Raw genomic sequence first — 27,231 nt, forward strand, 5'->3', positions numbered from 1 at the left:
CCAGTTTAACCACTTGAGGACCTAGGGCTTTCTACCCCTTAAGGACCGGCCACTTTTTTTCCATTCAGACCACTGCAGCTTTCACGGTTTATTGCTCGCTCATACAACCTACCACCTAAATGAATTTTGGCTCCTTTTCTTGTCACTAATAAAGCTTTCTTTTGGTGCTATTTAATTGCTCCTGCGATTTTTACTTTTTATTATATTCAGCAAAAAAGACATGAATTTTGGTAAAAAAATGATTTTTTTAACTTTCTGTGCTGACAGTTTTCAAATAAAGTAAAATTTCTGTATACATGCAGCGCGAAAAATGTGGACAAACATGTTTTTGATAAAAAAAAACCATTCAGCGTATATTTATTGGTTTGGGTAAAAGTTATAGCGTTTACAAACTATGGTGCAAAAAGTGAATTTTCCCATTTTCAAGCATCTATGACTTTTCTGACCCCCTGTCATGTTTCATGAGGGGCTAGAATTCCAGGATAGTATAAATACCCCCCAAATGACCCCATTTTGGAAAGAAGACATCCCAAAGTATTCACTGAGAGGCATAGTGAGTTCATAGAAGATATTATTTTTTGTCACAAGTAAGCGGAAAATGACACTTTGTGAGGAAAAAAAAAAAAAAAAAAAGTTTCCATTTCTTCTAACTTGCACCAAAAAAAAATGAAATCTGCCACAGACTCACCATACCCCTCTCTGAATACCTTGAAGGGTCTACTTTCCAAAATGGGGTCATTTGTGGGGTGTGTTTACTGTCCTGACATTTTGGGGGGTGCTAAATTGTAAGCACCCCTGTAAAGCCTAAAGGTGCTCATTGGACTTTGGACCCCTTAGCGCAGTTAGGCTGCAAAAAAGTGCCACACATGTGGTATTGCCGTACTCAGGAGAAGTAGTGTAATGTGTTTTGGGGTGTATTTTTACACATACCCATGCTGGGTGGGAGAAATATCTCTGTAAATGACAATTTGTTAATTTTTTTTACACACAATTGTCCATTTACAGAGATATTTCTCCCACTCAGCATGGGTATGTGTAAAAATACACCACAAAACACATTATACTACTTCTCCTGAGTACGGCGATACCACATGTGTGGCACTTTTTTGCACCCTAACTGCGCTAAAGGGCCCAAAGTCCAATGAGTACCTTTAGGATTTCACAGGTCATTTTGAGAAATTTCGTTTCAAGACTACTCCTCACGGTTTAGGGCCCCTAAAATGCCAGGGCAGTATAGGAACCCCACAAATGACCCCATTTTAGAAAGAAGACACCCCAAGGTATTCCGTTAGGAGTATGGCGAGTTCATAGAAGATTTTATTTTTTGTCACAAGTTAGCGGAAAATGACACTTTGTGAAAAAACACAATTAAAATCAATTTCCGCTAACTTTTGACAAAAAATAAAATCTTCTATGAACTCACCATACTCCTAACGGAATACCTTGGGGTGTCTTCTTTCTAAAATGGGGTCATTTGTGGGGTTCCTATACTGCCCTGGCATTTTAGGGGCCCTAAACCGTGAGGAGTAGTCTTGAAACGAAATTTCTCAAAATGACCTGTGAAATCCTAAAGGTACTCATTGGACTTTGGGCCCTTTAGCGCAGTTAGGGTGCAAAAAAGTGCCACACATGTGGTATCGCCATACTCGGGAGAAGTAGTACAATGTGTTTTGGGGTGTATTTTTACACATACCCATGCTGGGTGGGAGAAATACCTCTGTAAATGGACAATTGTGTGTAAAAAAATCAAAAGATTGTCATTTACAGAGGTATTTCTCCCACCCAGCATGGGTATGTGTAAAAATACACCCCAAAACACATTGTACTACTTCTCCCGAGTACGGCGATACCACATGTGTGGCACTTTTTTGCACCCTAACTGCACTAAGGGGCCCAAAGTCCAATGAGTACCTTTAGGATTTCACAGGTCATTTTTGTTTCAAAACTACTCCTCACGGTTTAGGGCCCCTAAAATGCCAGGGCAGTATAGGAACCCCACTAATGACCCCATTTTAGAAAGAAGACACCCCAAGGTATTCCGTTAGGAGTATGGTGAGTTCATAGAAGTTTTTATTTTTTTGTCACAAGTTAGCGGAAATTGATTTTAATAGTTTTTTTTCACAAAGTGTCATTTTCCGCTAACTTGTGACAAAAAATAAAATCTTCTATGAACTCACCATACTCCGTACGGAATACCTTTGGGTGTCTTCTTTCTAGAATGGGGTCATTTGTGGGGTTTCTATACTGCCCTGGCATTTTAGGGGCCCTAAACCGTGAGGAGTAGTCTTGAAACCAAATGTCGCAAAATGACCTGTGAAATCCTAAAGGTACTCATTGGACTTTGGGCCCCTTAGCGTACTTAGGGTGTAAAAAAGTGCCACACATGTGGTACCGCTGTACTCAGGAGAAGTAGTATAATGCGTTTTGGGGTGTATTTTTACACATACCCATGCTAAGTGGGAGAAATATCTCTGTAAATGACAATTGTTTGATTTTTTTACACACAATTGTCCATTTACATAGAAGTTTCTCCCACCCAGCATGGGTATGTGTAAAAATACACCCCAAAACACATTATACTACTTTTCCTGAGTACGGCGGTACCACATGTGTGACACTTTTTTGCAGCCTAGGTGCGCTAAGGGGCCCAACGTCCTATTCACAGGTCATTTTGAAGCATTTGTTTTCTAGACTACTCCTCGCGGTTTAGGGCCCCTAAAATGCCAGGGCAGTATAGGAACCCCACAAGTGACCCCATTTTAGAAAGAAGACACCCCAAGGTATTCCGTTAGGTATATGGCGAGTTCATAGAAGATTTTATTTTTTGTCACAAGTTAGTGAAAAATGACACTTTGTGAAAAAAAAACAATAAAAATTAATTTCCGCTAACTTTTGACAAAAAATAAAATCTTCTATGAACTCGTCATACACCTAACATAATACCTTGGGGTGTCTTTTTTTTCTAAAATGGGGTCACTTGTGGGGTTCCTATACCGCCCTGGCATTTTACAGGCCCAAAACCGTGAGTAGTCTGGAAACCAAATGTCTCAAAATGACTGTTCAGGGGTATAAGCATCTGCAAATTTTGATGACAGGTGGTCTATGAGGGGGCGAATTTTGTGGAACCGGTCATAAGCAGGGTGGCCTTTTAGATGACAGGTTGTATTGGGCCTGATCTGATGGATAGGAGTGCTAGGGGGGTGACAGGAGGTGATTGATGGGTGTCTCAGGGGGTGGTTAGAGGGGAAAATAGATGCAATCCATGCACTGGGGAGGTGATCGGAAGGGGGTCTGAGGGTTTGGCCGAGTGATCAGGAGCCCACACGGGGCAAATTGGGGCCTGATCTGATGGGTAGGTGTGCTAGGGGGTGACAGGAGGTGATTGATGGGTGTCTCAAGGTGTGATTAGAGGGGGGAATAGATGCAAGCAATGCACTGGCGAGGTGATCAGGGCTGGGGTCTGAGGGCATTCTGAGGGTGTGGGCGGGTGATTGAGTGCCCTAGGGGCAGATAGGGGTCTAATCTGATAGGTAGCAGTGACAGGGGGTGATTGATGGGTAATTAGTGGGTGTTTAGGGTAGAGAATAGATGGAAACACTGCGCTTGGGTGGTGATCTGATGTCGGATCTGCGGGCGATCTATTGGTGTGGGTGGGTAATCAGTTTGCCCGCAAGGGGCAGGTTAGGGGCTGATTGATGGGTGGCAGTGACAGCGGGTGATTGATGGGTGGCAGTGACAGGGGGTGATTGATGGGTGGCAGTGACAGGGGGTGATTGATAGGTGATTGACAGGTAATCAGTGGGTTATTACAGGGGAGAACAGATGTAAATATTGCACTGGCGAATTGATAAGGGGGGGTCTGAGGGCAATCTGAGCGTGTAGGCGGGCGATTGGGTGCCCGCAAGGGGCAGATTAGGGTCTGATCTGATAGGTAACAGTGACAGGTGGTGATAGGGAGTGATTGATGGGTGATTGATGGGTAATTAGTGGGTGTTTAGAGGAGAGAATAGATGGAAACACTGCGCTTGGGTGGTGATCTGATGTCGGATCTGCGGGCGATCTATTGTTGTAGGTGGGTGATCAGATTGCCCGCAAGGGGCAGGTTAGGGGCTGATTGATGGGTGGCAGTGACAGGGGGTGACAGGGGGTGATTGATGGGTGATAGGTGATTGGCAGGTGATTGACAGGTGATCAGTGGGTTATTACAGGGAAGGACAGATGTAATTAATGCACTGGCGAATTGATAAGGGGGGGGGGGGTCTGAGGGCAATCTGAGCGTGTGGGCGGGTGATTGGGTGCCCGCAAGGGGCAGATTAGGGTCTGATCTGATAGGTAACAGTAACAGGTGGTGATAGGGGGTGATTGATGGGTAATTAGTGGGTGTTTAGAGAAGATAACAGATGTAAACGATACATTTGGGAGGTAATCTGACGGCGGGTTTGCGGGCGATCTAATGGTGTGGGTGGGTGATCAGATTGCCCGCAAGGGGCAGGTTAGGGGCTGATTGATGGGTGGCAGTGACAGGGGGTGACAGGGGGTGATTGATGGGTGATAGGTGATTGGCAGGTGATTGACAGGTGATCAGTGGGTTATTACAGGGAAGGACAGATGTAATTAATGCACTGGCGAATTGATAAGGGGGGGGGGGTCTGAGGGCAATCTGAGCGTGTGGGCGGGTGATTGGGTGCCCGCAAGGGGCAGATTAGGGTCTGATCTGATAGGTAACAGTGACAGGTGGTGATAGGGGGTGATTGATGGGTGATTGATGGGTAATTAGTGGGTGTTTAGAGAAGATAACAGATGTAAACGATACATTTGGGAGGTAATCTGACGGCGGGTTTGCGGGCGATCTAATGGTGTGGGTGGGTGATCAGATTGCCCGCAAGGGGCAGGTTAGGGGCTGATTGATGGGTGGCAGTGACAGGGGGTGATTGATGGGTGATAGGTGATTGGCAGGTGATTGACAGGTGATCAGTGGGTTATTACAGGGAAGAACAGATGTAATTAATGCACTGGTGAATTGATAAGGGGGGGTCAGAGGGCAATCTGAGCGTGTGGGCGGGTGATTGGGTGCCCGCAAGGGGCAGATTAGGGTCTGATCTGATAGGTAAAAGTGACAGGTGGTGATAGGGGGTGATTGATGGGTGATTGATGGGTAATTAGTGGGTGTTTAGAGGAGAGAATAGATGTAAACAATGGATTTGGGAGGTGATCTGATGTCGGATCTGTGGGCGATCTATTGGTGTGGGGGGGGTGATCAGATTGCCCGCAAGGGGCAGGTTAGGGGCTGATTGATGGGTGGCAGTGACAGGGGGTGATTGACGGGTGATTGATGGGTGATTGACGGGTGATTGACAGGTGATTGACAGGTGATCATGGGGATAGATGCATACAGTAAACAGGGGGGGGGTGGTCTGGGGGGGGGGGGGGGTCTGGGGAGAATCTGAGGGGTGTGGGGTGATCAGGAGGGGGCAGGGAGCAGGGGGGGATAAAAAAAAAATAGCGTTGACAGATAGTGACAGGGAGTGATTGATGGGTGATTAGGGGGGTGATTGGGTGCAAACAGGGGTCTGGGGGGTGGGCAGGGGGGGGTCTGATGGGTGCTGTGGGCGATCTGGGGCAGGGGGGGGAGAAATCAGTGTGCTTGGGTGCAGACTAGGGTGGCTGCAGCCTGCCCTGGTGGTCCCTCGGACACTGGGACCACCAGGGCAGGAGGCAGCCTGTATAATACACTTTGTAAACATTACAAAGTGTATTATACACTTTGTATGCGGCGATCGCGGGGTTAACATCCCGCCGGCGCTTCCGTATAGCCGGCGGGATGTTGCGGCGAGCGAGCGGTGACAGGCGCCGGCGGAGGATCGCGTCACGGATGACGCGATCGCTCCGCCCATGCCCTTAAATGGACCGCCGCCTCTGTGGGTGAGGCCGTCCTGAAGGGCTCCACTTCCCCGCCGCCCCTGTGTAGTGGGCGGTCGGGAAGTGGTTAAAATGCGACTCTGGTGGGTCTCAAACCCACAACCTTTGAATGCCTACATTTCACTAAAAGTCCAATGCGCTATCCAATGCGCCACAGAGCTAAGCTTGCACTGACTGTTTTTGTCAGGCACCTTCAAATGAAAAATATCTGCTTTTACTCATTTGTTCGTGGCATTTCAGGATGTATGCAGGCTACCTTTTTGTTATATAAGAAGAAAGAGTACAGCATCTGGCTATCTCCCAAATGTTACTCTGGATTTTTTCAGCAGTCCCATCTCACTCTCATCAAACACCTGTTTCATTACATAACAAGCTATCATCACAACCCGTCTTCTAGATTTCTAAGAAAAATCAAAAACTTTCTGAGTCTACTACCTGTAACCTGCTAAACTTTCAATACTCAGCAGCAGAGATGGTTGTACTTACCAACATCTGACCTCTCAAATCCACTTCTTTTGTTTCATTTAATGAAATTGGTGCCACTCATTAAAAAAAACCCATCATGAATGCTTCAGGAACTGAGACGCTCCACATTTCAAAATGTGAATTTGTTTGCACGTCCAAGGTGATATCCTTTGTGCTGCACAACAATGCTCATGCAGCTTGCTTTGCATACTACATCTGGAGAAGATATACATTTTAGGAATGAAGCCCTTGATGGGATATTCTTCAATGATGTCCCTATGAAATCTCAAGGGCGGCTTGTTGTTTAAATTTAGGAACAAAGCTAGATTTATCATTAGCGAAAACCAAGTTTGTTGGTTATGGAAGGCAAGACTTGGCACGCTTTCATTCTCTTAGTTGATTAATTGTGTGTCATTAGTTGATGAGGTGGTTACAAACTGTGCTGGTGAAGGTGAACTGTTTACTCCTTTCCATGAAGAGCTTAGTCTGTGTTGCAGCAGACAAGTTTCCAGGGATGGACTTTTGAGGGCCATCTTCGGTGCACTTTCAGCATCTTTTAGGTAACACGGCTTCGGTTTCCAGTTTAAAATGCGACTCTGGTGGGTCTCAACCCCACAACCTTTGAATGCCTACATTTCACTAGAAGTCCAATGCGCTATCCAATGCGCTATCCAATGCGCCACAGAGCTAAGCTTGCACTGACTGTTTTTGTCAGGCACCTTCAAATGAAAAATATCTGCTTTTACTCATTTGTTCGTGGCATTTCAGGATGTATGCAGGCTACCTTTTTGTTATATAAGAAGAAAGAGTACAGCATCTGGCTATCTCCCAAATGTTACTCTGGATTTTTTCAGCAGTCCCATCTCACTCTCATCAAACACCTGTTTCATTACATAACAAGCTATCATCACAACCTGTCTTCTAGATTTCTAAGAAAAATCAAAAACTTTCTGAGTCTACTACCTGTAACCTGCTAAACTTTCAATACTCAGCAGCAGAGATGGTTGTACTTACCAACATCTGACCTCTCAAATCCACTTCTTTTGTTTCATTTAATGAAATTGGTGCCACTCATTAAAAAAAACCCATCATGAATGCTTCAGGAACTGAGACGCTCCACATTTCAAAATGTGAATTTGTTTGCACGTCCAAGGTGATATCCTTTGTGCTGCACAACAATGCTCATGCAGCTTGCTTTGCATACTACATCTGGAGAAGATATACATTTTAGGAATGAAGCCCTTGATGGGATATTCTTAAATGATGTCCCTATGGAATCTCAAGGGCGGCTTGTTGTTTAAATTTAGGAACAAAGCTAGATTTATCATTAGTGAAAACCAAGTTTGTTGGTTATGGAAGGCAAGACTTGGCACGCTTTCATTCTCTTAGTTGATTAATTGTGTGTCATTAGTTGATGAGGTGGTTACAAACTGTGCTGGTGAAGGTGAACTGTTTACTCCTTTCCATGAAAAGCTTAGTCTGTGTTGCAGCAGACAAGTTTCCAGGGATGGACTTTTGAGGGCCATCTTCGGTGCACTTTCAGCATCTTTTAGGTAACACGGCTTCGGCTTCCAGTTTAAAAAGCGACTCTGGTGAGATTCGAACCCACAACCTTTGAATGCCTACATTTCACTAGAAGTCCAATGCGCTATCCAATGCGCTATCCAATGCGCCACAGAGTCAAGCTTGCACTGACTGTTTTTGTCAGGCACCTTGAAATGAAAAATATCTGCTTTTACTCATTTGTTCGTGGCATTTCAGGATGTATGCAGGCTACCTTTTTGTTATATAAGAAGAAAGAGTACAGCATCTGGCTATCTCCCAAATGTTACTCTGGATTTTTTCAGCAGTCCCATCTCACTCTCATCAAACACCTGTTTCATTACATAACAAGCTATCATCACAACCCGTCTTCTAGATTTCTAAGAAAAATCAAAAACTTTCTGAGTCTACTACCTGTAACCTGCTAAACTTTCAATACTCAGCAGCAGAGATGGTTGTACTTACCAACATCTGACCTCTCAAATCCACTTCTTTTGTTTCATTTAATGAAATTGGTGCCACTCATTAAAAAAAACCCATCATGAATGCTTCAGGAACTGAGACGCTCCACATTTCAAAATGTGAATTTGTTTGCACGTCCAAGGTGATATCCTTTGTGCTGCACAACAATGCTCATGCAGCTTGCTTTGCATACTACATCTGGAGAAGATATACATTTTAGGAATGAAGCCCTTGATGGGATATTCTTCAATGATGTCCCTATGAAATCTCAAGGGCGGCTTGTTGTTTAAATTTAGGAACAAAGCTAGATTTATCATTAGCGAAAACCAAGTTTGTTGGTTATGGAAGGCAAGACTTGGCACGCTTTCATTCTCTTAGTTGATTAATTGTGTGTCATTAGTTGATGAGGTGGTTACAAACTGTGCTGGTGAAGGTGAACTGTTTACTCCTTTCCATGAAGAGCTTAGTCTGTGTTGCAGCAGACAAGTTTCCAGGGATGGACTTTTGAGGGCCATCTTCGGTGCACTTTCAGCATCTTTTAGGTAACACGGCTTCGGTTTCCAGTTTAAAATGCAACTCTGGTGGGACTCGAACCCACAACCTTTGAATGCCTACACTTCACTAGAAGTCCAATGCGCTATCCATTGCGCCACAGAGCCGAGCTTGCACTGACTGTTTTTGCCAGGCACCTTCAAATGAAAAATATCTGCTTTTACCCTTTTGTTCGTGGCATTTCAGGATGTATGCAGGCTACCTTTTTGTTATATAAGAAGAAAGAGTACAGCATCTGGCTATCTCCCAAATGTTACTCTGGATTATTTCAGCAGTCCCATCTCACTCTCATCAAACACCTGTTTCATTACATAACAAGCTATCATCACAACCCGTCTTCTAGATTTCTAAGAAAAATCAAAAACTTTCTGAGTCTACTACCTGTAACCTGCTAAACTTTCAATACTCAGCAGCAGAGATGGTTGTACTTACCAACATCTGACCTCTCAAATCCACTTCTTTTGTTTCATTTAATGAAATTGGTGCCACTCATAAAAAAAAACCCATCATGAATGCTTCAGGAACTGAGACGCTCCACATTTCAAAATGTGAATTTGTTTGCACGTCCAAGGTGATATCCTTTGTGCTGCACAACAATGGTCATGCAGCTTGCTTTGCATACTACATCTGGAGAAGATATACATTTTAGGAATGAAGCCCTTGATGGGATATTCTTAAATGATGTCCCTATGGAATCTCAAGGGCGGCTTGTTGTTTAAATTTAGGAACAAAGCTAGATTTATCATTAGTGAAAACCAAGTTTGTTGGTTATGGAAGGCAAGACTTGGCACGCTTTCATTCTCTTAGTTGATTAATTGTGTGTCATTAGTTGATGAGGTGGTTACAAACTGTGCTGGTGAAGGTGAACTGTTTACTCCTTTCCATGAAAAGCTTAGTCTGTGTTGCAGCAGACAAGTTTCCAGGGATGGACTTTTGAGGGCCATCTTCGGTGCACTTTCAGCATCTTTTAGGTAACACGGCTTCGGCTTCCAGTTTAAAAAGCGACTCTGGTGAGATTCGAACCCACAACCTTTGAATGCCTACATTTCACTAGAAGTCCAATGCGCTATCCAATGCGCTATCCAATGCGCCACAGAGTCAAGCTTGCACTGACTGTTTTTGTCAGGCACCTTGAAATGAAAAATATCTGCTTTTACTCATTTGTTCGTGGCATTTCAGGATGTATGCAGGCTACCTTTTTGTTATATAAGAAGAAAGAGTACAGCATCTGGCTATCTCCCAAATGTTACTCTGGATTTTTTCAGCAGTCCCATCTCACTCTCATCAAACACCTGTTTCATTACATAACAAGCTATCATCACAACCCGTCTTCTAGATTTCTAAGAAAAATCAAAAACTTTCTGAGTCTACTACCTGTAACCTGCTAAACTTTCAATACTCAGCAGCAGAGATGGTTGTACTTACCAACATCTGACCTCTCAAATCCACTTCTTTTGTTTCATTTAATGAAATTGGTGCCACTCATTAAAAAAAACCCATCATGAATGCTTCAGGAACTGAGACGCTCCACATTTCAAAATGTGAATTTGTTTGCACGTCCAAGGTGATATCCTTTGTGCTGCACAACAATGCTCATGCAGCTTGCTTTGCATACTACATCTGGAGAAGATATACATTTTAGGAATGAAGCCCTTGATGGGATATTCTTCAATGATGTCCCTATGAAATCTCAAGGGCGGCTTGTTGTTTAAATTTAGGAACAAAGCTAGATTTATCATTAGCGAAAACCAAGTTTGTTGGTTATGGAAGGCAAGACTTGGCACGCTTTCATTCTCTTAGTTGATTAATTGTGTGTCATTAGTTGATGAGGTGGTTACAAACTGTGCTGGTGAAGGTGAACTGTTTACTCCTTTCCATGAAGAGCTTAGTCTGTGTTGCAGCAGACAAGTTTCCAGGGATGGACTTTTGAGGGCCATCTTCGGTGCACTTTCAGCATCTTTTAGGTAACACGGCTTCGGTTTCCAGTTTAAAATGCAACTCTGGTGGGACTCGAACCCACAACCTTTGAATGCCTACACTTCACTAGAAGTCCAATGCGCTATCCATTGCGCCACAGAGCCGAGCTTGCACTGACTGTTTTTGCCAGGCACCTTCAAATGAAAAATATCTGCTTTTACCCTTTTGTTCGTGGCATTTCAGGATGTATGCAGGCTACCTTTTTGTTATATAAGAAGAAAGAGTACAGCATCTGGCTATCTCCCAAATGTTACTCTGGATTATTTCAGCAGTCCCATCTCACTCTCATCAAACACCTGTTTCATTACATAACAAGCTATCATCACAACCCGTCTTCTAGATTTCTAAGAAAAATCAAAAACTTTCTGAGTCTACTACCTGTAACCTGCTAAACTTTCAATACTCAGCAGCAGAGATGGTTGTACTTACCAACATCTGACCTCTCAAATCCACTTCTTTTGTTTCATTTAATGAAATTGGTGCCACTCATAAAAAAAAACCCATCATGAATGCTTCAGGAACTGAGACGCTCCACATTTCAAAATGTGAATTTGTTTGCACGTCCAAGGTGATATCCTTTGTGCTGCACAACAATGGTCATGCAGCTTGCTTTGCATACTACATCTGGAGAAGATATACATTTTAGGAATGAAGCCCTTGATGGGATATTCTTAAATGATGTCCCTATGGAATCTCAAGGGCGGCTTGTTGTTTAAATTTAGGAACAAAGCTAGATTTATCATTAGCGAAAACCAAGTTTGTTGGTTATGGAAGGCAAGACTTGGCACGCTTTCATTCTCTTAGTTGATTAATTGTGTGTCATTAGTTGATGAGGTGGTTACAAACTGTGCTGGTGAAGGTGAACTGTTTACTCCTTTCCATGAAGAGCTTAGTCTGTGTTGCAGCAGACAAGTTTCCAGGGATGGACTTTTGAGGGCCATCTTCGGTGCACTTTCAGCATCTTTTAGGTAACACGGCTTCGGTTTCCAGTTTAAAATGCAACTCTGGTGGGACTCGAACCCACAACCTTTGAATGCCTACACTTCACTAGAAGTCCAATGCGCTATCCATTGCGCCACAGAGCCGAGCTTGCACTGACTGTTTTTGCCAGGCACCTTCAAATGAAAAATATCTGCTTTTACCCTTTTGTTCGTGGCATTTCAGGATGTATGCAGGCTACCTTTTTGTTATATAAGAAGAAAGAGTACAGCATCTGGCTATCTCCCAAATGTTACTCTGGATTATTTCAGCAGTCCCATCTCACTCTCATCAAACACCTGTTTCATTACATAACAAGCTATCATCACAACCCGTCTTCTAGATTTCTAAGAAAAATCAAAAACTTTCTGAGTCTACTACCTGTAACCTGCTAAACTTTCAATACTCAGCAGCAGAGATGGTTGTACTTACCAACATCTGACCTCTCAAATCCACTTCTTTTGTTTCATTTAATGAAATTGGTGCCACTCATAAAAAAAAACCCATCATGAATGCTTCAGGAACTGAGACGCTCCACATTTCAAAATGTGAATTTGTTTGCACGTCCAAGGTGATATCCTTTGTGCTGCACAACAATGGTCATGCAGCTTGCTTTGCATACTACATCTGGAGAAGATATACATTTTAGGAATGAAGCCCTTGATGGGATATTCTTAAATGATGTCCCTATGGAATCTCAAGGGCGGCTTGTTGTTTAAATTTAGGAACAAAGCTAGATTTATCATTAGCGAAAACCAAGTTTGTTGGTTATGGAAGGCAAGACTTGGCACGCTTTCATTCTCTTAGATGATTAATTGTGTGTCATTAGTTGATGAGGTGGTTACAAACTGTGCTGGTGAAGGTGAACTGTTTACTCCTTTCCATGAAGAGCTTAGTCTGTGTTGCAGCAGACAAGTTTCCAGGGATGGACTTTTGAGGGCCATCTTCGGTGCACTTTCAGCATCTTTTAGGTAACACGGCTTCGGCTTCCAGTTTAAAAAGCGACTCTGGTGAGATTCGAACCCACAACCTTTGAATGCCTACATTTCACTAGAAGTCCAATGCGCTATCCAATGCGCTATCCAATGCGCCACAGAGTCAAGCTTGCACTGACTGTTTTTGTCAGGCACCTTCAAATGAAAAATATCTGCTTTTACTCATTTGTTCGTGGCATTTCAGGATGTATGCAGGCTACCTTTTTGTTATATAAGAAGAAAGAGTACAGCATCTGGCTATCTCCCAAATGTTACTCTGGATTTTTTCAGCAGTCCCATCTCACTCTCATCAAACACCTGTTTCATTACATAACAAGCTATCATCACAACCCGTCTTCTAGATTTCTAAGAAAAATCAAAAACTTTCTGAGTCTACTACCTGTAACCTGCTAAACTTTCAATACTCAGCAGCAGAGATGGTTGTACTTACCAACATCTGACCTCTCAAATCCACTTCTTTTGTTTCATTTAATGAAATTGGTGCCACTCATTAAAAAAAACCCATCATGAATGCTTCAGGAACTGAGACGCTCCACATTTCAAAATGTGAATTTGTTTGCACGTCCAAGGTGATATCCTTTGTGCTGCACAACAATGCTCATGCAGCTTGCTTTGCATACTACATCTGGAGAAGATATACATTTTAGGAATGAAGCCCTTGATGGGATATTCTTAAATGATGTCCCTATGGAATCTCAAGGGCGGCTTGTTGTTTAAATTTAGGAACAAAGCTAGATTTATCATTAGTGAAAACCAAGTTTGTTGGTTATGGAAGGCAAGACTTGGCACGCTTTCATTCTCTTAGTTGATTAATTGTGTGTCATTAGTTGATGAGGTGGTTACAAACTGTGCTGGTGAAGGTGAACTGTTTACTCCTTTCCATGAAAAGCTTAGTCTGTGTTGCAGCAGACAAGTTTCCAGGGATGGACTTTTGAGGGCCATCTTCGGTGCACTTTCAGCATCTTTTAGGTAACACGGCTTCGGTTTCCAGTTTAAAATGCAACTCTGGTGGGACTCGAACCCACAACCTTTGAATGCCTACACTTCACTAGAAGTCCAATGCGCTATCCATTGCGCCACAGAGCCAAGCTTGCACTGACTGTTTTTGCCAGGCACCTTCAAATGAAAAATATCTGCTTTTACCCTTTTGTTCGTGGCATTTCAGGATGTATGCAGGCTACCTTTTTGTTATATAAGAAGAAAGAGTACAGCATCTGGCTATCTCCCAAATGTTACTCTGGATTATTTCAGCAGTCCCATCTCACTCTCATCAAACACCTGTTTCATTACATAACAAGCTATCATCACAACCCGTCTTCTAGATTTCTAAGAAAAATCAAAAACTTTCTGAGTCTACTACCTGTAACCTGCTAAACTTTCAATACTCAGCAGCAGAGATGGTTGTACTTACCAACATCTGACCTCTCAAATCCACTTCTTTTGTTTCATTTAATGAAATTGGTGCCACTCATTAAAAAAAACCCATCATGAATGCTTCAGGAACTGAGACGCTCCACATTTCAAAATGTGAATTTGTTTGCACGTCCAAGGTGATATCCTTTGTGCTGCACAACAATGCTCATGCAGCTTGCTTTGCATACTACATCTGGAGAAGATATACATTTTAGGAATGAAGCCCTTGATGGGATATTCTTAAATGATGTCCCTATGGAATCTCAAGGGCGGCTTGTTGTTTAAATTTAGGAACAAAGCTAGATTTATCATTAGTGAAAACCAAGTTTGTTGGTTATGGAAGGCAAGACTTGGCACGCTTTCATTCTCTTAGTTGATTAATTGTGTGTCATTAGTTGATGAGGTGGTTACAAACTGTGCTGGTGAAGGTGAACTGTTTACTCCTTTCCATGAAAAGCTTAGTCAGTGTTGCAGCAGACAAGTTTCCAGGGATGGACTTTTGAGGGCCATCTTCGGTGCACTTTCAGCATCTTTTAGGTAACACGGCTTTGGTTTCCTGTTTAAAACGCGACTCTGGTGGGACTCGAACCCACAACCTTTGAATGCCTACATTTCACTAGAAGTCCAAGGTGCTAGCCATTGCGCCACAGAGCCAAGCTTGCACTGACTGTTTTTGCCAGGCACCTTCAAATGAAAAATATCTGCTTTTATCCTTTTGTTCGTGGCATTTCAGGATGTATGCAGGCTAACCTTTTTGTTATATAAGAAGAAAGAGTACAGCATCTGGCTATCTCCCAAATGTTACTCTGGATTATTTCAGCAGTCCCATCTCACTCTCATCAAACACCTGTTTCATTACATAACAAGCTATCATCACAACCCGTCTTCTAGATTTCTAAGAAAAATCAAAAACTTTCTGAGTCTACTACCTGTAACCTGCTAAACTTTCAATACTCAGCGGCAGAGATGGTTGTACTTACCAACATCTGACCTCTCAAATCCCCTTCTTTTGTTTCATTTAATGAAATTGGTGCCACTCATTAAAAAAAACCCATCATGAATGCTTCAGGAACTGAGACGCTCCACATTTCAAAATGTGAATTTGTTTGCACGTCCAAGGTGATATCCTTTGTGCTGCACAACAATGCTCATGCAGCTTGCTTTGCATACTACATCTGGAGAAGATATACATTTTAGGAATGAAGCCCTTGATGGGATATTCTTCAATGATGTCCCTATGAAATCTCAAGGGCGGCTTGTTGTTTAAATTTAGGAACAAAGCTAGATTTATCATTAGCGAAAACCAAGTTTGTTGGTTATGGAAGGCAAGACTTGGCACGCTTTCATTCTCTTAGTTGATTAATTGTGTGTCATTAGTTGATGAGGTGGTTACAAACTGTGCTGGTGAAGGTGAACTGTTTTTCCTGTCCAACTCAATGGCAGCCTACTACGGGGGTTAACTCCGCCCCTTTAACCCCCAAGGACTAGTGTCTATAAATTTAAGCCCTGCCCCCTTCTCCCTGCTTTTTTTCTTCGTCCTACCTAAGGACAGTGTCTATATCACAGGGAGATAACTTTTCTATAATCTTGTTTTTTTTGTTTTTTTTTTGTTTTCTCCCTCTCCAGTTTTTGGTCCTTACCGGTTGTTTTCCTGACAGCCCTCCATGCTCGTCAGCCTCGGAGCATGAAGTCCCCACCTATACCTTTAAATAAGGTGCCTGCGGTGGAGCCCCTCTTTCTGCTGATCTTTCTGGGGCACAACATGGAGCCGGAGTACGCCGTAAAGCGGCGGAATGTGGATGGGGCAGCTTTGCTGGAGACACTCTCGGGAACGGAGCCACCCTGGAACGCAAGAGCGGAACATGCACTTCCGGGTTGACCCGGAAGTCGTCAGAGGCAGGAGCGGCGCGGCGTCATCAGCCAGCATCAGCCGACTATTAAAGCTAGAGGGATATCGCCGCATCCCGCTTTCAGCAGGAGATCGTTTTACCGGAAAGAAGGTTGGTGGCAGGCAGCAGAGAGTAAACACTACATGGCATTGTTACTTTCTTTACCAGGCCTCACTGAGGGCGTTGCGGAGGCTTCATAGTATATTATGTGTTTCAGGTCTACGATAGTAAAGACTATCTGAGCCGGAAGCCGTGCAAGTTGGGACTAACATAAGGTTAGCATAACAATGTTAGGTGTTCTTTGGTCCCTGCATGTAACTCACTGTACTCAGCCTATATGTATTATACTTGCAGCATTGGCTAAACCATGGACTCGCAAACTGCCCCAAAAACAGATCAGCCGCATAATGATAGGTAAGGACCAGAAGATAAAAATGCATTTTTTTTTTCGTTATTACATGTACTGAGGCACACAGAGACAGATTTTAGAATATTTTTCTTTTGTCTCTTCTTTTTCTCTTCTCTCAGCCCCTCACAACCTCGAGCTTCAACCTCTAAGAGTACAACAAGATCGTCGTCCAGTTCCTCTCAGCGCTCAGGTTCAAAGAGTAACAATAAGGATAGGCCACCCACTAACAGGCCTAAAGATTGCTGGGCGTGTGGGGAGAGAACACTACCAGGCAAGCTGGTCTGCGCTGATTGTTTTTACTCAATGCAGACTGAAGAGGAGCCTTACACAGACAACTATCAGGAAACATTTGAGGATCTACCGTCCCTAGTTAAGGAAATTGTGAAGCAAACATTAGCGGAACACTTACCGTCAACCAGGTCGGCCACAGCTGCCAACGAGGATGAGATGGCTAGTATAGCGGAGTCGTCAGACGTTGGTGAGCCTGTAGCAATGGGTTTCGACTTTGCGCTAGTTCCGAAACTGATTAAAGCAGTAAGAGAAGCGATACAGTGGGAGGATGCTGAGGAACCACCCAATAAGAGACGCTACTACCCACACCTCAAAACAAAGAACATCATGTTCCCAGTGATGGAGGAGATTGAAGAGCTGGTACAGGATGAGTTCTCCAAACTCGAGAGGAAGTCACCGTTATCCAATCGCCTAGCTAAACTGTACCCCATGGAGGGCAACTTGATAACAAAGTTGGAAAACCCGCCTGTAGTAGATGCGTCGGTGATGCGCCTAGCGAACCATGTTACTCTGCCGCTGGAGGATTCGGTAGCTTTTAGAGATCCTATGGAGAGAAAAGTCGACCAAGATCTGCGAAGAGTGTACTCTAATGTGGGGGGAGCGGTTAAACCAGCAATCGCTCTAACCTCGATAGCAAAAGCCATGAGAACCTGGACAGACAACCTCGAGGGAGCTATCAGTGCAGGGGTGGATAAAAACACCCTCATATCTGCTCTCGATGAGTTTTGATTGGCGTCGGATTTTGTGGGAGAGGCAGCCATCGACATAATACGTTTATCCACAAGGGGCATAATCAACGCTGTCACCGCAAAACGGGCCATGTGGCTAAAACCATGGTCGGCGGATTCAAATTCCAAGGCCGTATGGTGCAAGATACCGTATGATGGGAGAAATCTTTTTGGAGAAAAAATGGACACAGCCATTTCCCGGGTCACCGGTGGTAAATCAGGACTACTCCCACAAGACAGGAAACAAAGGAAAACTCGCCCGGTGGACAGAAGGCAGTTTCAATACAGGTCGAGAGATTTTAAAAACAGCAGAGGTGGTCATTCCTTTCGGAGATCTTGGCAGTCCACGCAATCATCCCTGGCCAAATACAACAAACAGCGAAACACCACTACACCCACGCAGGGTGCAAAATCCTTCTGACTACCTATCCGCCCAACTGGAACCTGTGGGGGGTCGATTACAAAACTATATCCACGTTTGGGCAGAAAAGATAGACGACCCTTGGGTCATAGACACTCTAAGGAAAGGTCACTATTGGACATTCAAGGCAGACCCCATTCTACCCCACTTTATAGCGACAGAGGTGCCAACGTCAAAAGAAAAGCAAGATATACTATTCCAGTATATAGAAGAGTTAATACAAAAGAAGGCCATTGTACGAGTGGCCAAAACGGAAAGATTCACGGGAATGTACTCCCCACTTTTTTTCGTTGCCAAAAAATCGGGAGAATTACGACCAGTGCTGGACCTGCGTGTGCTAAACAAACACATTGGACTGGACAAATTCAAAATGGAGACTTTGCAAAGTATCTTACCTACAATAGCGGTGAACGATTGGCTACTGGCAGTCGACCTGGCCGATGCATATCTGCACATACCGATTCGTTCAACCTTCCAAAGGTACCTACGTTTTGCTATAGGAGGAGAACACTTCCAGTTCGTAGTGTTGCCATTTGGAATATGTACCGCTCCCAGAACTTTTTCGAAAATCCTGGTTACAGTCATTGCAATGCTGAGACAGAAGAGTCTACATACACACCACTACCTAGACGACATCTTACTGGTAGCAGACTCGGTAGAGAAGCTAGAGCATCACAGAGCCGTCCTGTTAGAAACACTACAGAGCTTCGGCTGGTTGATCAATTGGAGGAAGAGCAGACTACAGCCCTCTCAGACACTGTTATTCCTGGGGGCATAAATAGATACTGTGCGAAATACAGTCAGTCTTCCACGGGAAAAAGTACAGACGATTCTACTGAGAGTGAAGGAGATTATGCAGACGCCCGACTTATCAGCCAGACAGTGCCTGGCGTTACTGGGAACGTTTACGTCCACTATACCGATGGTGAAGTGGGTAAGGTGGAACATAAGGGAGTTCCAGATGTCATTCCTTCAGCAATGGGCAGGAGAAAATTACAACCAGCGGATCAGCCTACTTCCTCCGATGAAGAATCAGTTGATCTGGTGGACAAACAGGGACAATCTGCTAAATTGCCACAGTCTAGTTCCAACACCACCAATTACCATAACAACGGATGCCAGCCAGTGGGGCTGGGGAGCACATATGAATCAGACATATGCCCAGGGAAGGTGGAGAGACCGATCGCAGAACTTGCCGGCGAACATAATAGAACTGAGGGCGGCGTACAGAGCTCTTCTTCATTTCGGCAGCCACATCAAACACACAAATGTAATATTGAGGATGGACAACACCACGGCTGTGGCATATGTTCAAAACCAGGGGGGCACACACAGCAGGACCTTGCTGAACGAAGTAGCACCCATAATGAGGTGGGCGCAGAACAATCTTTCTTCACTACAATCAATTCACATACCAGGAACACAGAATCACCTGGCAGATGTGCTGAGTCGAAGATGGCTGGATCACAAAGAGTGGTCACTGAAGCAGGACATATTCGAGCTGGTCTGCACGAAATGGGGCAATCCGCAGGTGGATATAATGGCCACTGCAGAGAACGCAAAGTGTGTGACCTTTTTCTCCAGATACAGATGCCAACAGGCAGCGGGCTGGGATGCCCTAACGACACCTTAGCTATTCTCCCGGGGGTATGTGTTCCCTCCGATACCCTTAATACATCGCTTATTGAAGAGAATTCAGAGGGAGAAAGTTGTGATAATAGCGATCCTTCCGTATTGGCCATGCAGGCCCTGGTTTCCACTCCTCCAGAAACTAGCGGTGGAACGTCCAATGAAGCTACCATGCCCGAACGACCTACTAACACAGGGAGATGTGGTACACCCGTATCCTCAGGTGCTAAACCTTATGGCGTGGAAATTGAGAGGCAAAGATTAGAAACTTTAGGATGCTCTCCCACTGTCATAGAGACCTTACTAAGATCAAGGAAGGTGACAACCAATGTTAGCTACTACAGAACATGGATTAAGTTTCTAAACTTTATGGGAGAAAGACGCGTTCAGATAGCAACACTCAAAGTCACAGACCTATTAGACTTCTTGCAAAGAGGATTGGAACTGGGATTGGCATTGAGAACGATAAAGGGCCAGATTTCAGCGATTTCAGCGTTGACGCACAAGAGATGGGCCTTTGACCCCCTAGTAATCCAGTTCGTTCAGGCTGTCAACAAAATTAGACCTCCGAGAAAGGACTGGTACCCGCAATGGGACTTACCGCTGGTATTGACGGCCCTCGCCAAACAACCATTCGAGCCCCTTAGCGAATGCACGCTATACAGCTTAACACTAGAGGCCGTCTTTCTCACAGCAATATGTTCGGCAAGCAGAGTTGCGGAGTTACAGGCACTTAGTTGCGAATTCCCTTATATACAGTATTTCCAAGATAGAATAACGTTACGACCGGTACAGCAATTTCTGCCGAAAGTTACGAGTACTTTCCATTTTAATCAGGAATGGAACCTCCCAGTATTCTCGGATCCTGAGGCGGAAAGCCCCGAAACATGGAATGTTCCGCAAATAATAAAGGCCTATATCGACAGAACAAAGGAAATACGTAAGACGAATCGACTCTTTATAATCCCAGAGGGTTACAGGAAGGGTCACCCAGCGACATCGAGGACAATCGCAGGCTGGCTAGTGAGGGCGATCAAGGCGGCTTATAGTATAATGGGCAAAACACCGCCAGAGGTGGTCACTGCACACTCTACAAGGTCGATTTCGGCGTCGTGGGCAACATTAACAAAGATGTCACCAGAAGTGATTTGCCGAGCAGCAAGTTGGTCCTCGACAAATACGTTCATTAACCACTACAGAGTGGATCCGGGAGCGTTATCCACGGTCCAGTTTGGCAGAGCGGTTCTGTCTGCTGTCAGGACGACAAGACAGGAAAATTGACTGTATTATATATGCAAATAAATACATTGTGTGATAAGCATACTAGCTCACGTGCAAGTATATTTTATTTATGCGTATCCCTCCCTGTTATGGTGCTAGTTAAGTCCCCGTAGTAGGCTGCCATTGAGTTGGACAGGAAAACGGAAAATTGTATACTTACCTCAGGTAATTTTCCTTTCCTGTCTAAACTCCATGGCAGCATACGGAGGACCCACCCCGGAGTCACAGTCAGTATTTGGACTAATCAAAAAAGCAGGGAGAAGGGGGCAGGGCTTAAATTTATAGACACTAGTCCTTGGGGGTTAAAGGGGCGGAGTTAACCCCCGTAGTAGGCTGCCATGGAGTTTAGACAGGAAAGGAAAATTACCTGAGGTAAGTATACAATTTTCCGTTACTCCTTTCCATGAAGAGCTTAGTCTGTGTTGCAGCAGACAAGTTTCCAGGGAGGGACTTTTGAGGGCCATCTTCGGTGCACTTTCAGCATCTTTTAGGTAACACGGCTTCGGTTTCCTGTTTAAAATGTGACTCTGGTGGGACTCGAACCCACAACCTTTGAATGCCTACATTTCACTAGAAGTCCAATGCGCTATCCATTGCGCCACAGAGCCGAGCTTGCACTGACTGTTTTTGCCAGGCACCTTCAAATGAAAAATATCTGCTTTTACCCTTTTGTTCGTGGCATTTCAGGATGTATGCAGGCTACCTTTTTGTTATTTAAGAAGAAAGAGTACAGCATCTGGCTATCTCCCAAATGTTACTCTGGATTATTTCAGCAGTCCCATCTCACTCTCATCAAACACCTGTTTCATTACATAACAAGCTATCATCACAACCCGTCTTCTAGATTTCTAAGAAAAATCAAAAACTTTCTGAGTCTACTACCTGTAACCTGCTAAACTTTCAATACTCAGCAGCAGAGATGGTTGTACTTACCAACATCTGACCTCTCAAATCCACTTCTTTTGTTTCATTTAATGAAATTGGTGCCACTCATTAAAAAAAACCCATCATGAATGCTTCAGGAACTGAGACGCTCCACATTTCAAAATGTGAATTTGTTTGCACGTCCAAGGTGATATCCTTTGTGCTGCACAACAATGCTCATGCAGCTTGCTTTGCATACTACATCTGGAGAAGATATACATTTTAGGAATGAAGCCCTTGATGGGATATTCTTAAATGATGTCCCTATGGAATCTCAAGGGCGGCTTGTTGTTTAAATTTAGGAACAAAGCTAGATTTATCATTAGCGAAAACCAAGTTTGTTGGTTATGGAAGGCAAGACTTGGCACGCTTTCATTCTCTTAGATGATTAATTGTGTGTCATTAGTTGATGAGGTGGTTACAAACTGTGCTGGTGAAGGTGAACTGTTGACTCCTTTCCATGAAGAGCTTAGTCTGTGTTGCAGCAGACAAGTTTCCAGGGATGGACTTTTGAGGGCCATCTTCGGTGCACTTTCAGCATCTTTTAGGTAACACGGCTTCGGTCTCCTGTTTAAAATGCGACTCTGGTGGGACTCGAACCCACAACCTTTTAACGCCTACATGTCACTAGAAGTCCAATGCGCTATCCATTGCACCACAGAGCCAAGCTTGCACTGACTGTTTTTGCCAGGCACCTTCAAATGAAAAATATCTGCTTTTACCCTTTTGTTCGTGGCATTTCAGGATGTATGCAGGCTACCTTTTTGTTATATAAGAAGAAAGAGTACAGCATCTGGCTATCTCCCAAATGTTACTCTGGATTATTTCAGCAGTCCCATCTCACTCTCATCAAACACCTGTTTCATTACATAACAAGCTATCATCACAACCCGTCTTCTAGATTTCTAAGAAAAATCAAAAACTTTCTGAGTCTACTACCTGTAACCTGCTAAACTTTCAATACTCAGCAGCAGAGATGGTTGTACTTACCAACATCTGACCTCTCAAATCCACTTCTTTTGTTTCATTTAATGAAATTGGTGCCACTCATTAAAAAAAACCCATCATGAATGCTTCAGGAACTGAGACGCTCCACATTTCAAAATGTGAATTTGTTTGCACGTCCAAGGTGATATCCTTTGTGCTGCACAACAATGCTCATGCAGCTTGCTTTGCATACTACATCTGGAGAAGATATACATTTTAGGAATGAAGCCCTTGATGGGATATTCTTAAATGATGTCCCTATGGAATCTCAAGGGTGGCTTGTTGTTTAAATTTAGGAACAAAGCTAGATTTATCATTAGCGAAAACCAAGTTTGTTGGTTATGGAAGGCAAGACTTGGCACGCTTTCATTCTCTTAGTTGATTAATTGTGTGTCATTAGTTGATGAGGTGGTTACAAACTGTGCTGGTGAAGGTGAACTATTTACTCCTTTCCATGAAGAGCTTAGTCTGTGTTGCAGCAGACAAGTTTCCAGGGATGGACTTTTGAGGGCCATCTTCGGTGCACTTTCAGCATCTTTTAGGTAACACGGCTTCGGTTTCCAGTTTAAAATGTGACTCTGGTGGGACTCGAACCCACAACCTTTGAATGCCTACATTTCACTAGAAGTCCAATGTGCTATCCATTGCGCCACAGAGCCGAGCTTGCACTAACTATTTTTCCCAGGCACCTTCAAATGAAAAATATCTGCTTTTACCCATTTGTTCGTGGCATTTCAGGATGTATGCAGGCTACCTTTTTGTTATATAAGAAGAAAGAGTACAGCATCTGGCTATCTCCCAAATGTTACTCTGGATTATTTCAGCAGTCCCATCTCACTCTCATCAAACACCTGTTTCATTACATAACAAGCTATCATCACAACCCGTCTTCTAGATTTCTAAGAAAAATCAAAAACTTTCTGAGTCTACTACCTGTAACCTGCTAAACTTTCAATACTCAGCAGCAGAGATGGTTGTACTTACCAACATCTGACCTCTCAAATCCACTTCTTTTGTTTCATTTAATGAAATTGGTGCCACTCATTAAAAAAAAACCATCATGAATGCTTCAGGAACTGAGACGCTCCACATTTCAAAATGTGAATTTGTTTGCACGTCCAAGGTGATATCCTTTGTGCTGCACAACAATGCTCATGCAGCTTGCTTTGCATACTACATCTGGAGAAGATATACATTTTAGGAATGAAGCCCTTGATGGGATATTCTTCAATGATGTCCCTATGAAATCTCAAGGGCGGTTTGTTGTTTAAATTTAGGAACAAAGCTAGATTTATCATTAGCGAAAACCACGTTTGTTGGTTATGGAAGGCAAGACTTGGCACGCTTTCATTCTCTTAGTTGATTAATTGTGTGTCATTAGTTGATGAGGTGGTTACAAACTGTGCTGGTGAAGGTGAACTATTTACTCCTTTCCATGAAGAGCTTAGTCTGTGTTGCAGCAGGCAAGTTTCCAGGGATGGACTTTTGAGGGCCATCTTCGGTGCACTTTCAGCATCTTTTAGGTAACACGGCTTCGGTTTCCAGTTTAAAATGCAACTCTGGTGGGACTCGAACCCACAACCTTTGAATGCCTACATTTCACTAGAAGTCCAATGCGCTATCCATTGCGCCACAGAGCCGAGCTTGCACTAACTATTTTTCCCAGGCACCTTCAAATGAAAAATATCTGCTTTTACCCATTTGGTCGTGGCATTTCAGGATGTATGCAGGCTACCTTTTTGTTATATAAGAAGAAAGAGTACAGCATCTGGCTATCTCCCAAATGTTACTCTGGATTATTTCAGCAGTCCCATCTCACTCTCATCAAACACCTGTTTCATTACATAACAAGCTATCATCACAAACCGTCTTCTAGATTTCTAAGAAAAATCAAAAACTTTCTGAGTCTACTACCTGTAACCTGCTAAACTTTCAATACTCAGCGGCAGAGATGGTTGTACTTACCAACATCTGACCTCTCAAATCCACTTCTTTTGTTTTATTTAATGAAATTGGTGCCACTCATTAAAAAAAACCCATCATGAATGCTTCAGGAACTGAGACGCTCCACATTTCAAAATGTGAATTTGTTTGCACGTCCAAGGTGATATCCTTTGTGCTGCACAACAATGCTCATGCAGCTTGCTTTGCATACTACATCTGGAGAAGATATACATTTTAGGAATGAACCCCTTGATGGGATATTCTTTAATGATGTCCCTATGGAATCTCAAGGGCGGCTTGTTGTTTAAATTTAGGAACAAAGCTAGATTTATCATTAGTGAAAAACAAGTTTGTTGGTTATGGAAGGCAAGACTTGGCACGCTTTTATTCTCTTAGTTGATTAATTGTGTGTCATTAGTTGATGAGGTGGTTACAAACTGTGCTGGTGAAGGTGAACTGTTTACTCCTTTCCATGAAGAGCTTAGTCTGTGTTGCAGCAGACAAGTTTCCAGGGATGGACTTTTGAGGGCCATCTTCGGTGCACTTTCAGCATCTTTTAGGTAACACGGCTTCGGTTTCCAGTTTAAAATGTGACTCTGGTGGGACTCGAACCCACAACCCTTGAATGCCTACATTTCACTAGAAGTCCAATGCGCTATCCATTGCACCACAGAGCCGAGCTTGCACTGACTGTTTTTGCCAGGCACCTTCAAATGAAAAATATCTGCTTTTACCCATTTGTTCGTGGCATTTCAGGATGTATGCAGGCTACCTTTTTGTTATTTAAGAAGAAAGAGTACAGCATCTGGCTATCTCCCAAATGTTACTCTGGATTATTTCAGCAGTCCCATCTCACTCTCATCAAACACCTGTTTCATTACATAACAAGCTATCATCACAACCCGTCTTCTAGATTTCTAAGAAAAATCAAAAACTTTCTGAGTCTACTACCTGTAACCTGCTAAACTTTCAATACTCAGCAGCAGAGATGGTTGTACTTACCAACATCTGACCTCTCAAATCCACTTCTTTTGTTTCATTTAATGAAATTGGTGCCACTCATTAAAAAAAACCCATCATGAATGCTTCAGGAACTGAGACGCTCCACATTTCAAAATGTGAATTTGTTTGCACGTCCAAGGTGATATCCTTTGTGCTGCACAACAATGCTCATGCAGCTTGCTTTGCATACTACATCTGGAGAAGATATACATTTTAGGAATGAAGCCCTTGATGGGATATTCTTAAATGATGTCCCTATGGAATCTCAAGGGCGGCTTGTTGTTTAAATTTAGGAACAAAGCTAGATTTATCATTAGCGAAAACCAAGTTTGTTGGTTATGGAAGGCAAGACTTGGCACACTTTCATTCTCTTAGATGATTAATTGTGTGTCATTAGTTGATGAGGTGGTTACAAACTGTGCTGGTGAAGGTGAACTGTTTACTCCTTTCCATGAAGAGCTTAGTCTGTGTTGCAGCAGACAAGTTTCCAGGGATGGACTTTTGAGGGCCATCTTCGGTGCACTTTCAGCATCTTTTAGGTAACACGGCTTCGGTTTCCTGTTTAAAATGCGACTCTGGTGGGACTCGAACCCACAACCTTTGAATGCCTACATTTCACTAGAAGTCCAATGCGCTATCCATTGCGCCACAGAGCCAAGCTTGCACTGACTGTTTTTGCCAGGCACCTTCAAATGAAAAATATCTGCTTTTACCCTTTTGTTCGTGGCATTTCAGGATGTATGCAGGCTACCTTTTTGTTATATAAGAAGAAAGAGTACAGCATCTGGCTATCTCCCAAATGTTACTCTGGATTATTTCAGCAGTCCCATCTCACTCTCACCAAACACCTGTTTCATTACATAACAAGCTATCATCACAACCCGTCTTCTAGATTTCTAAGAAAAATCAAAAACTTTCTGAGTCTACTACCTGTAACCTGCTAAACTTTCAATACTCAGCAGCAGAGATGGTTGTACTTACCAACATCTGACCTCTCAAATCCACTTCTTTTGTTTCATTTAATGAAATTGGTGCCACTCATTAAAAAAAACCCATCATGAATGCTTCAGGAACTGAGACGCTCCACATTTCAAAATGTGAATTTGTTTGCACGTCCAAGGTGATATCCTTTGTGCTGCACAACAATGCTCATGCAGCTTGCTTTGCATACTACATCTGGAGAAGATATACATTTTAGGAATGAAGCCCTTGATGGGATATTCTTAAATGATGTCCCTATGGAATCTCAAGGGTGGCTTGTTGTTTAAATTTAGGAACAAAGCTAGATTTATCATTAGCGAAAACCAAGTTTGTTGGTTATGGAAGGCAAGACTTGGCACGCTTTCATTCTCTTAGTTGATTAATTGTGTGTCATTAGTTGATGAGGTGGTTACAAACTGTGCTGGTGAAGGTGAACTATTTA

The 27,231-nt window shown here is 43.3% G+C and overlaps 10 non-coding genes across 10 annotated transcripts; all 10 read right to left on the reverse strand.

Annotated features, from left to right (window-relative positions):
* Positions 1–8,961: 8,961 nt before the first annotated feature.
* Positions 8,962–9,047, reverse strand: TRNAR-UCU (transfer RNA arginine (anticodon UCU)). The gene is given in 2 exon segments: positions 8,962–8,997; positions 9,011–9,047. It is a non-coding gene; the product is annotated as a tRNA-Arg (tRNA).
* A 1,888-nt stretch (positions 9,048–10,935) lies between these two features.
* On the reverse strand, positions 10,936–11,021 carry TRNAR-UCU (transfer RNA arginine (anticodon UCU)). Its single transcript is given in 2 exon segments — positions 10,936–10,971; positions 10,985–11,021. It is a non-coding gene; the product is annotated as a tRNA-Arg (tRNA).
* An 895-nt stretch (positions 11,022–11,916) lies between these two features.
* On the reverse strand, positions 11,917–12,002 carry TRNAR-UCU (transfer RNA arginine (anticodon UCU)). The gene is given in 2 exon segments: positions 11,917–11,952; positions 11,966–12,002. It is a non-coding gene; the product is annotated as a tRNA-Arg (tRNA).
* A 1,888-nt stretch (positions 12,003–13,890) lies between these two features.
* TRNAR-UCU (transfer RNA arginine (anticodon UCU)) lies at positions 13,891–13,976 on the reverse strand. The gene is given in 2 exon segments: positions 13,891–13,926; positions 13,940–13,976. It is a non-coding gene; the product is annotated as a tRNA-Arg (tRNA).
* Positions 13,977–14,871: 895 nt separating this feature from the next.
* On the reverse strand, positions 14,872–14,957 carry TRNAR-UCU (transfer RNA arginine (anticodon UCU)). The gene is given in 2 exon segments: positions 14,872–14,907; positions 14,921–14,957. It is a non-coding gene; the product is annotated as a tRNA-Arg (tRNA).
* Positions 14,958–21,473: 6,516 nt separating this feature from the next.
* On the reverse strand, positions 21,474–21,559 carry TRNAR-UCU (transfer RNA arginine (anticodon UCU)). The gene is given in 2 exon segments: positions 21,474–21,509; positions 21,523–21,559. It is a non-coding gene; the product is annotated as a tRNA-Arg (tRNA).
* Positions 21,560–23,435: 1,876 nt separating this feature from the next.
* Positions 23,436–23,521, reverse strand: TRNAR-UCU (transfer RNA arginine (anticodon UCU)). Its single transcript is given in 2 exon segments — positions 23,436–23,471; positions 23,485–23,521. It is a non-coding gene; the product is annotated as a tRNA-Arg (tRNA).
* Positions 23,522–24,416: 895 nt separating this feature from the next.
* TRNAR-UCU (transfer RNA arginine (anticodon UCU)) lies at positions 24,417–24,502 on the reverse strand. Its single transcript is given in 2 exon segments — positions 24,417–24,452; positions 24,466–24,502. It is a non-coding gene; the product is annotated as a tRNA-Arg (tRNA).
* Positions 24,503–25,397: 895 nt separating this feature from the next.
* TRNAR-UCU (transfer RNA arginine (anticodon UCU)) lies at positions 25,398–25,483 on the reverse strand. The gene is given in 2 exon segments: positions 25,398–25,433; positions 25,447–25,483. It is a non-coding gene; the product is annotated as a tRNA-Arg (tRNA).
* An 895-nt stretch (positions 25,484–26,378) lies between these two features.
* Positions 26,379–26,464, reverse strand: TRNAR-UCU (transfer RNA arginine (anticodon UCU)). The gene is given in 2 exon segments: positions 26,379–26,414; positions 26,428–26,464. It is a non-coding gene; the product is annotated as a tRNA-Arg (tRNA).
* Between the last annotated feature and the right edge of the window lie 767 nt (positions 26,465–27,231).

Source organism: Hyperolius riggenbachi, chromosome 8 (assembly GCF_040937935.1).
Source record: "Hyperolius riggenbachi isolate aHypRig1 chromosome 8, aHypRig1.pri, whole genome shotgun sequence".
Lineage (NCBI taxonomy): Eukaryota > Metazoa > Chordata > Amphibia > Anura > Hyperoliidae > Hyperolius > Hyperolius riggenbachi.